Consider the following 13,319-nt stretch of genomic DNA (forward strand, 5'->3'; position numbering starts at 1 on the left):
CACTTTGAGTGTTTTCTGAGTGTTTTCAGTTCACTTTGCTTCCTGTGTTTCCTCTGCTGTAAAGATATGGGTTTCCTCGTTACTGATTACAGATAGCAAGGTGACATTGATACATTGATCCAAACCATCATGTTGGTCAAGTTTGACATTTCAGTGTTTAAAGAATGTTGGACCAGCATTGACATTTTGACGAAAGCCGACAGAACACATGTGTGGAGACAGTGACATTGAACTAACAGTGATTTGTGCAACACTTTAGAAAACTGTTCCTTCATTAATGAATAACTACACAGTAATAAACGAGTAACGCACTATTAACATTCTAGTAACTACTATTAACCAACAAGAAACTCTGTTTAAGGAATTAGTAAGTAATAGCTCTTAGTCGAATGTGTCACTATTAGCTAATCAGTATTCAGGAGCAGTTCTAAAGTGTGACCGTGTGTAGTTGATGAAGATCATGCATGTGCAGTATCTCTGCAGAACACTAGTGGCTGTTTCTCAATCAGTTGGGTGTTTTCATACGCTTTACCTGATTTGCTCTAATCCACTGGGGGCCTGGTTTAGGGGTCGGCCTTCATGATCATGATGATAGCAAGTCTGGTTGAAAAATGGTTGAAAAACATCCATTGTAGATTAATAATGGCCACTGATTGGTAAACGCCCATTTTAGTTTTGCATGTGCAATTCTCAGTTTTAGAGAAAACACACAGGTGCATCTGACTCTTCTGGGACAATTTCAAACGAGGGTGCATCATCATACCTTCTTTTGTTGTGCGTGCTTGTTATTTGCGTTTGATTTGTATTGTTACTGACATCAATGAGATGCATTCATTAAAAAAGTAGTGTTCCATTTTTCTACATTCTTAAAAATGCATCTTGCTTTAGGAATGTTTATAATTTCCTGATTAAAGTTCTAACAACATTTAACAGATTTTTTTGAAGTGCAAATGACTTGAACATGAGCAAGAATATAATACTTTACACATAGCCCATGTATTGCATGTTTTACTCAATGCTTGCAGAGCACCTTGCCTTCTTTCCTTTAGTGAAGGCAGATGAGGATGGACAATTAGAATAAAGAGAAGCACCCTCCTGATAATGCTGACATTGATCATACATTGAGTTGTAGTCAATAGGATCATCGCCTGACCTGGGATTTGATGCTATCCTGTGCTTCATCTCCTGCTCACTGATCACTGCTCCATCAGGTAATCATTCATATTCCTGAATCACTATTTCATTTGAGGAATGTAACTGATCTCCATTCAGTTTAGCTTGTTCCCACCAAAACACACACACACAAAAACTACATCTTAAGTGACTGACGAGGCTATTTTGTGATATTTAAAGTGAATCTTCAGCTTTGAATGAGATTTCATTGAAAAAAACATTCATTGAAAGCTCTTTTATTCTTCAAGATAATCTTGTCACTTGAATGCTAAATAGTTTCATGGAAAAGGAACTGAGATGTTTATAGTAATGGCCATAGTTCAGAGGAGTTTTGTGTTTTTTAAGTGAATCATATTGTGTTTAGCATATTAACATTCTTGAATGTGACTGTATGTTTGACAACTGAATAAACTTGCTCTTAAGTAACATAACCCAAAGGAAAGAGTCTGATGCAAGCCAGATTTTTGAAACCTAAACCGTTGGACCACTTGTAGATAATGATATCAGACTTCTGAAACAAATTTTATTTATAAAGCTTTTAATGCTTTTGTTCTTTTTGCCCTACTTTTTCTTTTTAAAGAAAGGTCTTTTATCTTCTTTTTTTTTTTTTTTTTGTCATTGATTGATAGACTGTTATTGACTCAACTGCATGCTGGAAAGGTGTCATTTATAATTTAAAAGGTTTTTTCCCAAACTTTGAAATAGTCAGGAACTTGTTGATGTGCCATTGAAGTGTAGTTGAAATATTAATGTTGTTTTAACTAACTATATCAGATGGCAACATTGTTTTATGTTGCCATTACATTTCAGTTGTATTTTTAAGTGTTTCAACTAAAGTGATGTAGAATCAACATCATAGTGTAACGTTGATCAAACTATATTACCAATGACTATTTTTTGTTCATTTCAATGTTGATTCAACGTCAGTGATGTAGAATCAGTCATATATAGTGTAATGTTGATAAAACGACATTGACAAAGGTTTTTGTTCAAATCTCACCATTGTTTCAACATTAATTGAGGATGCAAAATTGATATTGAACCAACATCACTTTATAACATTGATTCAATGACATTAATGTTGCCGCATTAACGGTTCTTGTTGTATTATTGTGTGGGTTTCCGTTTCTCCAGCATTTTTCTTGTGCTCCTGAGTTTTGTCTCTTTTATTAAAGCGAAACTGCTGCAACTCATCTCTTCTCCTTGTTTCATCACTGTGACAGAAGAACAGACCGTCTAAATGGATCTAGCAGTAGTACAAATCCTCCTCACCCAAGGGTACCATTCCCTTGAGGATCAGAGGCAGAAGATCTCAATCCCCCAGAGCTTCTGGAAGACTGGAAAACTTGAGAATGACATCACAGACATGCTCAGTCATAGTCAAAAGTAAAACGTCCACAGGGTATGTATCTCCCCCAGTCTGTCCTCCACACAGTTTGACACCACTCCTTCCAAATTGTCTTAAATGATGAACAGCTACATTGATTCCAGTCGTAATTTCTGAGTGTGTGGAGTAGGGGTGTAATGATACCCTCATGTCACGATTTGATACTTTTCACGATACTGAACTCACGACTCTTGCGATACTCCATCAAAATGGTAAATTTGGTATAACAGTGGGTGTGTAAAAGAAAAGTTTGGACTTGGTGCTGGAAACCCAATGCACAGGACAACAGAATAAAAAGTGATACTGAACCTGAAAACCCGAATATACTTGCACTCTTTCACTGACTAGATATATTTAAAATAATGTAGGACCCTTTTTATTGGTAACATAAGACATTTGGCATTATCAGGACCCTACAAATGTTCCCCCATTGCATTAGTATACATTATATGCAACATTATATACAGGTGCTGGTCATAAAATTAGAATATCATCAAAAAGTTGATTTATTGCAAGAATTCAAAAATGTAGACTCATTACATGCAAAGTGAGATATTTCAAGCCTTTATTTGTTATAATTTTGATGATTGTGGCGTACAGCTTGTGAAACCCACGAAATTTGAATATTACATGAAATCACACAGTAATTACACAGTGATACCATGGTCATTGAACCAGGTTTTGGTTCTTTTGGCAGTGTGGGCAGGTGCAAATCCTGCTGGAAAATGAAGGAAGCATGAAGTGCTTTGAAAATGTCCTGGTAGACGGCTGCGTTGACTCTGGATTTAATAAAGCACAGTGGACCAAAGTCCTCTTTTCTGATGAGAGCAAATTTTGCATCTCATTTGGAAACCAAGGTCCCAGAGTCTGGAGGAAGAATGGAGAGGCACACAATCCAAGATGCTTGAAGTCCAGTGTGAAGTTTCCACAGTCTGTGTTGGTCATCGGCTGGTGTTGGTCCACTGTGCTGTCCACTCAACGCAGCCGTCTACCAGGACATGTTCAGAGCACTTCATGCTTCCTTCAGCAGACAAGCTTTATGGAGATGCTGACTTCATTTTCCAGCAGGATTTGCACCTGCCCACACTGCCAAAATAACCCAAACCTGGTTCAATGACCATGGTATCACTGTGTAATTACTGTGTGATTTCATGTAATATTCAAATTTTATGGGATTTTGATTTCGTGGGTTTCATAAGCTGTACGCCACAATCATGAAAATTATAACAAATAAAGGCTCGAAATATCTCACTTTGCATGTAATGAGTCTATATAATATATGATATAAAAATTTTATGACCAGCACCTGTATAGTAGTTTAATGTAGTACTGACACTAAAACTCTTATTTATTCACGCACAGTCATTTTCATATTGGGTGAAATATACACAATACATATTGTCACTGTCTATGATACATGTTGTTGCATTTTTGTATTGCAATATATTGTGACATGATGTATTGTTCCATCCCTAGTGTGTAGCATTTGGCTATGATCTAGGACCAAATCCAGACAGCCAAGTGTATAAAGCAGATGTCCATTTAGGGGCCGTTTAGACAACACCATTTTCAACTAAAAACGGAAAACTTTTTATGCGTTTTGGCTGTTCATTTACACGACAACAGCAAAACATTCCCATTTTTAGCACATCGTTGTCGTGTAAACGTACCCTCAGTTTGGCTCGATCTTAAAAATGCATATGGGTCAGTTCCCCACCAACTAATCCCTTTTGCTCTGAACTTTTTCCATTTACCATCTAAAACCGAACCGTCTAAAAACTTGCTTCAACTAAAGCAAACACTGATCAACATCATGGTGTCTTCAAATGAAACTTAATTAAACCTCTGTAGACATATGACAGAAATAAAGTCAATCTGGTTAGTAATAAGTGAAGCTGGTAATGCTGTTTGTGGAGTGGTTTAACGTCTTCTTTTATCTTCAGTTGATTTAATCTAAGGCTGTGGCTGAAGTCAGTTGTAGTTTTTCTATTTCTCCTTTTTCTGTTCTTGTTGTTCCTCTTTCCTTAAAGGTACAATATGCAAGATTTTCTGCCGCTAGAGGGCGCTACATTCCAAACAACAACAACGGCGTAGCTTGATGACGATGTGAAGGAGCGTGGAATGATTGGAACTGTCGTTTTCAACTCTACCGTGGATGTAAATGAGTCAGACGGGAATCGAAAAATCATGTTCATGGATGAGGTAAAGTTCTATTTTTATAAATGTTGCATTTAATGACATGCTTGTATTTCATGAATTAACTGCAAGAAAAAAAAGGTTTAATACTAAATTGGTTATCATAGATATTACTGTATTTGTCGAATTCATTGTTGTGATAACGCTGCGCAGTTTTACGTGTTCTAAACAATTGTTATAAAAGTACATTCGAACATACCCACATCATTTTCCAAAATACTGATTAATCTTATGTATAACACATGCTAAATTTATTTACATGGCCATAAACACCAGACGTGATAAACAATGTCAATAAACTAAACACAAACCTAAAGCAATAATACTTTCCTTACATAAACATAACTCTTCTTGTCCCAAATTCTTCTTGGGTCATTTGGTCGACCCGTACATTGACGTTTACGTTTATGGGACTTGTCTTTGTCGACAGAACCAGCTGCAATCGGTAAAGAATAATTGTGTTCCATAACGACTGCACGAAACAAGCTAACGTTTGTTGCTTGATAGACGCTACAACTACAACTTCCGCATTTGTCCAGGACTCCACGCAGTACGAGCGGAAACCGAGGGTAACGCGGATATGACGCCGGCGACTCCCAGCTCCCCCCTGCTCTAACGCCCCGTTTCCTTGGTTAAAATTGCAATTTTCTCACGATTTAACAATAGTTGGAAACATTTGGGATATTGTAAGTAATCAACTTAACAAAATATATAACACTGGCCTTGTGATTTTGGGATATTTTAATTACATATTGTACCTTTAAGTGATTCTGCTTGTTAACTGCAGGTGTTCATCACTAATGCTCAATCATCACTTAATTAATCACTTAATTTCTTGACTGCAATGTATTTCTTCTTTTAGTGAACTCATCTGATATAATTTTAGAGTACTCATAGTCCACCAAAGTGTTTTTTTACACGGCTGGTGTATTTTTTCAATTGTTTTCAATGGGAGCGCCACGTTTTTAAAACGCCATGAGCATAACAAGGCGCTGAGTGTTTTCTTCATGCTGAAGCTCTGAGTGCTCAGCGTTTTTAACAGGTCACTGAGAGTAGAAGAATGTTCAACTTTGGGTAAAACGCAGCGCTCATCACTGTCACTTTTTACCCAACCGTCCAATCACAGTGGAGGAGGGGCGGGACTAATACCACACCGACCAACCGCCACATTCTGCTTGTACAACGTGTTGTCAACAGATTACAACAACAAGCATAATAACGGAACAAAATAATTTAAAACAAGAGCCAGAGAAAATACATTACATTGTAATTGTTAGTGATTTTAATATACATGTAGATAACGAAAAAGATGCATTAGGATTGGCATTTAAAGACATTCTTAACTCTATTGATAGAGTTAGACAACACCTATTCTCATTGGTAGGTCAGGACCTACTCATTGTCGTAATCATACTCTAGATCTAATATTATCACATGGAATCATTGTTGATGCCATTGAAATTCTGCAGCAGAGCGATGACATCTCAGATCATTATCTAGTCTTGTGTAAACTTAATTTAGCCAAGGCTGCAAAGCCGATGTTAGACCTATCATTTCTGCCACTAAAGATTGCACTAAAGAAGAAGAATGACATAAGGACATACCTCAGTGCCTTGCAGAGTTTCCCTCCAGAGGAAGATGATAAACACATCCCTTGTAGAGAGTTACAGACCTGTCTCTTCATTGCGAAAACACTTTCAACCAAGTATCATCTTTCCTGTCTCTGAACAACCAGCTGGATGTCAACCAACCTGTCTTCAAGAAAGGGCATTCAACCGAGACGGCATTACTGTCGGTCACAGAAGCCCTACGGATCGCAAAAGCTGCTTCCAAATCATCAGTTCTCATTCTCCTGGATCTGTCTGATGCCTTCGATACTGTGAATCATCAGATCCTTCGGTCCACCCTCTCATCACTGGGCATCACAGGTACTCCTCTCCACTGGTTTGTGTCCTATCTCACAGGTAGGTCCTTCAGGGTTGCATGGAGAGGTGAGGTATCCAAAGCACATCAACTGACCACAGGGGTTCCTCAGGGTTCAGTGCTTGGACCCCTCCTCTTCTCCATTTACACCACATCACTGGGACACATCATACAGGCACATGGTTTATCTTGCCATTGCTATGCTGATGACACACAGCTCTTCCTCTCATTTCCTCTCATGTCTGGCAGACATCTCGGCATGGATGAAGGAACATCACCTGCAGCTCAAACTGGCAAAGACTGAGTTTCTCGTCTTCCCTGCCAATCCGTCTCTACAGCACGACTTCACTATCCAGCTAAGCTCATCATCAATCACCCCATCAAGATCAGTCAGAAATCCTGGAGTAATATTTGATGATCAGCTGACCTTCACAGACCAAATTACAAAGACAGCTCGATCATGCAGGTTTGCACTGCACAACATCAGGAAGATCAGGCCTTTCCTAAGTGAGCATGCAACACAAATTCTCGTCCAGGCCCTGGTCATTTATAGGCTTGATTACTGCAATGCTCTCCTGGTTGGACTTCCATCATGTGCAACTAAACCTCTACAACTGATTCAGAACGCTGCAGCTCGTCTTGTCTTCAATGAGCCCAAAAGGACCCACATCACTCCTCTGTTCATCTTTCTGCACTGGCTACCACTCGCTGCTTGCATCAAGTTCAAGGCATTGACGCTTGCTTACAGATCTACCACAGGCTCAGCGCCCTTCTACGACCGACGATGGATCGTGGTACCATCACAGAGAGCTACAAAATCACTCTCCAGAACATTCTCATTCATGGTGCCTTGCTGGTGAAATGATCTCCCCACCCTCATCCGGAAAGCAGAATCCCTGACGACATTCAAAAGACAACTGATTACTCATCTCTTCCGTGAGCACTTAACCTCATAAAATAAAAATAAAATAAAAAAATCTTTCCTTTTCCTTTAATCCTTCCTTGTCTGGGTTATGCTACTCTGAGAAATGCCTTGACCTTTGACCTTTGTATTTACACTTAAAAACTGAAATTACAAATGATACAGAAAATAGATATTCTAGGCAATTGGTTATATAACTTAAAAGAGTAAGCACAAAAAAAGTTGAGGATTAGACTTAATTATTTGATGATAATTCAAGTTGAATGCATGAATCAGATCAGGAAAGATGTTCAATAATAGGTAGTGGGAGTCATTTAGTTAATATTGTCAATAAAAATGTCCCTAAATATACATAAAGCATTATTTTTTATTATAATTTGTGTTATTATTCAAAACTGATTAATTAATTAATTTTTATTTTTAAATAACAGAAGGTTTATCCCCAGATAGCACACGTACGTCGGGCCGACGTTGGCCCAACATCGAGCGTCGGCCTCCCTCCCTATAACATCGCAAAGGCGTCGGCCAGGCGTAGGCAGATCTCTTGTCAGTCAGTGCTCTATTTCCCAGCTCCGTTACGTCGGCTTTAGGTCGGCCCACTATACGGGAGGCCGATGTCGCGTTGTGCTTGTGAACTTTCAAGTCGCTTTCAAACACTGGAGCGGCCGCGGCGCAGAGTTGCCATGGAAACGCCGCGGGACCACTGCGACTGGTAAGCAGGAAAACTCCCTCTCTCGCTGTTGTTTTCAAATTCACTGCTTTCAGGTCATATTAGTCTCTAAAATCACACGGATAATACACACAACTGTTCTTGACACTTCTCTTACTTGTAATTGATACGCTTATGGTGAATATTTACTTTTATATGGCTTTGTGTCTTCGGAAAAAGTCCGTTAGCATCTCAACTGTTTTCAGAAGAGGTAAGTTAAGCTAAGCTAAGTTAACGTTAACTCGGTTGAGCTTTTGTTTATGAAAGTTTGGGCTTTTAATCACCTCTTATGTGTATATGAGAGGTTTTGTAAAGGTTTTACTTGGAAGTGAGCTAATTTATTTTACACAAACGTAAACATAAACGTATGTAATCGGTGACGTCACTTACATGGAGAACTTACACTTAGACTTAAGTTACATGGTTGAAACTAGCTCAATGGTAAACAAATATTGATTAAAAAAATGTTCTGTGATTTCAGCAGCAACAAAATAACCCATAACAGAGGGAAAGCTCCACGACTTCAACATTTCTGAAGAAAGCTAAGTTACTGCCGGAGAAGTAGGAAATACAGGCAGGTAGGTAACGTTAGGAAATCCAAAACTAAAGAATTAATTACTGATTTTAGGAAACAGAGTCCCCCTCTTCCCCTCACTATCATAACCTATTGAGATAATACAAGAATACAACCTTGGCACAATAATTGATAGCTATGTTTTGAATCACACACTGATGCTGTTTGTGCCAAAGCCCAGCAGCGAATGTATTTTTACCGTAGACTGAGGAATTTTAACATTGACCCCACTTTGATGAGAATGTTTTATTCAGTCTGTTTAACCTTCTGTTTTATCTGCTGGTTTGGTTCCTTGTCTACAAAAAACGATTAGAGAGTATTGTTAGGACGTGTAGCAAGATTGCAGGCTTTAACTTTCCCCCTCTCTCACACATTTAGCAGCTACTCCAACAGAGTGGCAAAGAAGGCACTATCTATTGCAGCTGACCCTAGTCATCCTTTGTCCTGCCAGTTCAAGCTACTTCCCTCAGGCCGTAGGTACTCCATGCCCAGATGCAGGTCAAATAGATTCAGAAACTCATCTCAGAAAAGCATTTCACCTCTGCTGTAGCTTATATATAATATAGCTTAGCTATAGCTTCTTACTTGTAATAAACCTGCCATTATATAATAATATTGTTGGCTCTGTGACAAATGGTTTGTTGTGTTCCTAGATCCTTCAATGTTGATGCCCTGGCCCTCCACCGTAGCAGAGTTGGGCGGATCATCATCTCTAAGGCGCTATGAACCATATGATTAGTAAGTAAAACTTCAAACATACACTAATGTCTAACATGCACTAATTGTGTTGGTAAAAAAATAATGTTTTGAAAGAAGTCTCTTATGTTCACCAAGACAGCATTAAAAACAATAATATCGTGAAATAATATAACAAATTTTAAATAACTGTTTTCTATGTGAATATATTGTAAAATGTAATTAATTCCTGTGATCAAAACTGAATTTTCAGCATCACAGCTTCATATGATCTTTCAGAAATCATTCTAATTTGATGATTTGACGCTCAAGAAAAATGTATGATTATTACCAGCTTTCATTTTCTCAAAGGCGTAGCAGGATACCCAGGGCTTGGTTTACACCTATCACAATTTCTAGCCACTGGGGGACCATAGGCAGGCTAGGGGAACTCATATTAATGTTACAAAACCTCAAAAGTGAAATTTTCATACCATGCAACCTTTAAGTGTTTTATACCAGTTTTCTATGTGAGGAAAACGCTTAACTGTACATAGTAGTCTATTTTTAATTAGTATGGTGTTTACAGAGTTATCATTTATTTATTTTAATATCACTGTCTATGCGTTAAGTCACGTTCTGCAAGTGCAAATCTCTAAATTCAACTTTGAACTTTGGTATTTTACAGGGGACAAGTTCTCAAATTCACATTTTTATGCTCTTGAGTTTTGCTACTCTTTTACTTTCATAAAAAACCTTACTGATAATGTTCGGGGCTCAGACACACTCTCCCAATTTAAATCTAGACTAAAGACACAACTCTTTAGCCAAGCATTCAATTAACACATCTCATAATCTTGTTTTACAGTTAATATGTGATGAAATAGTAAAAAGTTCACATGATCATCTTTTGCCTGAAATAATATGAACTGCAGCTATGCTAATCTTTCTCCTGTTGCTTCCCTGTTTCTATCTCAGGATGCTCAGCAAATTCACTAGAGATTATAGCAGCTCCAGTTTGGATCCAGCCTCACTTGTGAAGACTTCAGATGATGGCAACTATAGATGGACATAAAAAAACTGCCAGATATTAAGGTGGGGTAAGTGATATTTCAAAAACGCTGTTGGACACTGTTGATATTTGGAATGAACCCAAACAAACACACCCCTTTCTTCAATGCTCCACCTCCAAAACTCACTAGATTGCCCAGCAGCCGCATCACATTATTGGTGTAAATAACTAATTTATGTTATTGCATGACCTGCTCAATAAAAGCGCAACACTAAGAACGTTTCAGGAAACACGTTTTTAATTATGATAAGGGCTGGATTTCCCAAATCTTCTTAAAGCTACATCATTCCTAAGTTATACCTTAAGCTGTACCTTATCGTTAATACGTGTTTCCCGAAACGTTCTTAGTTAATTGTACCTTCTGTAAGTCATACGTTCGGATATTTCCCCACCGGTTAATCAAAGTGTGACAACACCGGTAATACCATAATAGAAGTGACGCGCATGCGATGCAGCGTGCTCGTTTTTCCAGGCACGCATATGCCACAGCGAGATGAAAACATCTCAACTTTTCAGAATGCCACAAGCGCACCGCTGGTCATGTGACAAAAAACAACCGATCAGCTTTGGCCTTTCCGTAACAACATGGAAAACTCGGCCGAACAGCCGATCATAGCTGTACAGGGCGAGTTTTTATTTCTCATCTCCATAAATATATCTAGTAGTAAAGCTAATGCAAGGGCTAGAAATCAATTATTCCTTTGCTGATACTTCCTTGTCATCATGGAGAGCGCAGTTCATGGTTGCATAGCAACGACAGACGCCACGGGAGCGCAAGTGCTTGTAGAAAGGAGAGAGCGCTTTTCACACGTTTTTAGACGCGATATGTGAACGGCTCCTAATTCAGGATAAACTGAGAATCTATTTGGTTTAAAATCATTTTTGTTTTGTTTAAAATGGAGATCACGATAACATACATCAGAATAACATGTTTCAGTCTACTTAAAAAAAAGATACTCAATTGAATCATTAATTCAAACACTTTTAAAACCAATTAATTCAGTGTCTCATTCATAAACACCTGGGCTGGGTTTCGCGATAACGTTGTCTCTTAGCGTGCTACGAAGACTCTTAAGGTATAACTTAACTAAAGGAATACCATTTATAGGCGTGTTCCCCGAACCATACCTTAGAAAGCTGCTAAAGATATTCCTTCTTCCGTGTGACGTTACCCAGTGCTGCCCGTGGCGATGCTGCTGAATCTGCTGATATTGATGGCTCGAGAATCAATCTCGTGCAGGGGCTGCTTCACTGCGTTAACTGAGAAAGCGGTGTTCTTTATAAAAGCAATTAAGAAATGTACGCGGGTTGGGTGAAAATAAACACTGACATGGATTCGGATGGCAATAAAATCACAGACTTACCCCTGTAAATGTTTAAAATACCATACGAACCCATGAGAAACAGTTAGCATCTACTTACAATTTAACTGACAGTATGCTTACACTGGCCTTTGAAAGCGCACCGCGGACAACTATTCGCTGTATCACTGCCATAGTTTGAGCAAACTCCCCACTACAATCATTCCCTTTAAATAGACTATTAAACCTATTAAACTATTAAATGATTTGCCAGCTGATGTACCTTTGATTGTTGTTAGATTTTTTATTATATTATCCAGTGTAATGACAATTTTATTCTTAGCTTTAGTCCTAACTGCTTTTTCTCAATGTTTTTCACTCTGTTACAGGTTGCCAGGAAGAATCCTTCTCTACATTGTTGCTGTTCCTTTTTGATCCCTTTTCTCCTGGAGTTCTTTCTGGTGTCATTAAAATGTCTTAACTTGAATTGTGTCTGTTCATTACACTAGAGACAGTTACACACAAAATTAAGAAGATATTTTTCAATGTCAGTAGAGCCTACTTTTTTCATATTGGATAGTCAAGTAACTCCAGGGCTGTATATATGTACATAGACATTGAGGGGGACAAGTCCTACACTGCAAAACATGCTTTTCTTACTTAGTATTTTTGTGCTGTTTCCAGTCCAAATATCTAAAAATTCTTAAATCAAGAAGTAAGAAAAAATAATCTTGATTCAATTGGAAAACAAGATTATTTTTTCTTACCCCACTGGCAGATAATTTATCTTATTTTAAGCAAAAATTACTTAAATTACTTTGTTTATCTGAAAACAAAATAGAATTTCTTATGTTATTTTACTTCTCTAGTAAATGATTCTTGATTTAAGAATGTTTAGATATTTGGACTGGAAACAACACAAAAATACTAAGAAAAGCATTTTTTTGCAGTGTATAATTATGTCAATATTAACAATAGTATGTCAATAGTTAGAAATGGCCAAACTGGAAATTCAGTATTGGAAATTCTTGCTCCACTCTGTTTTTAGGATGGCAAAAAGGTTTAAAAGTTACATTTTAGGCTGGTCTACCTTACAGCGACCATCCAAATAGATAGCCAATCAAATCATAGAAGGCGGGGTTTACTGTTCACAGAAGCAGAGCATGTGTTTCATCAGTTTAACGTTAAAAGAGTGCGAGGTAAGATGGAAGTGTAAAACTACTCCACTTTTTTTCTTGAATATGGCCATTTTGAGGGATGAAAGTTGCATGTGTTCAGTATCAAAGCTATTTTATCAATTTAAGTCTCGGGGCAATGTTGACTACATTTTGTGCTGCTGAGTGAGTGTTGCAGCGCGATCTCCGCTCTGTGTGTGTGTGCGTGCGTC

The 13,319-nt window shown here is 38.1% G+C and overlaps 1 long non-coding RNA gene across 4 annotated transcripts; it reads left to right on the forward strand.

Annotated features, from left to right (window-relative positions):
- The first annotated feature begins 8,054 nt into the window (after positions 1 to 8,054).
- On the forward strand, positions 8,055 to 12,419 carry LOC311303797. 4 transcript variants are annotated; one of them, XR_014629829.1, is made up of 6 exons: positions 8,055 to 8,313; positions 8,792 to 8,888; positions 9,263 to 9,357; positions 9,538 to 9,622; positions 10,538 to 10,654; positions 12,322 to 12,419. It is a non-coding gene; the product is annotated as an uncharacterized lncRNA (long non-coding RNA). The 4 variants fall into 4 exon arrangements; XR_014629830.1 differs by having other exon boundaries at positions 8,057 to 8,313; positions 10,538 to 10,659; XR_014629831.1 differs by having other exon boundaries at positions 8,181 to 8,313; positions 9,266 to 9,357; positions 10,538 to 10,659.
- The last annotated feature ends 900 nt before the right edge of the window (positions 12,420 to 13,319 follow it).

This window comes from Rutilus rutilus, assembly GCF_951802725.1.
Source record: "Rutilus rutilus genome assembly, chromosome: 14".
NCBI classification, from domain to species: domain Eukaryota; kingdom Metazoa; phylum Chordata; class Actinopteri; order Cypriniformes; family Leuciscidae; genus Rutilus; species Rutilus rutilus.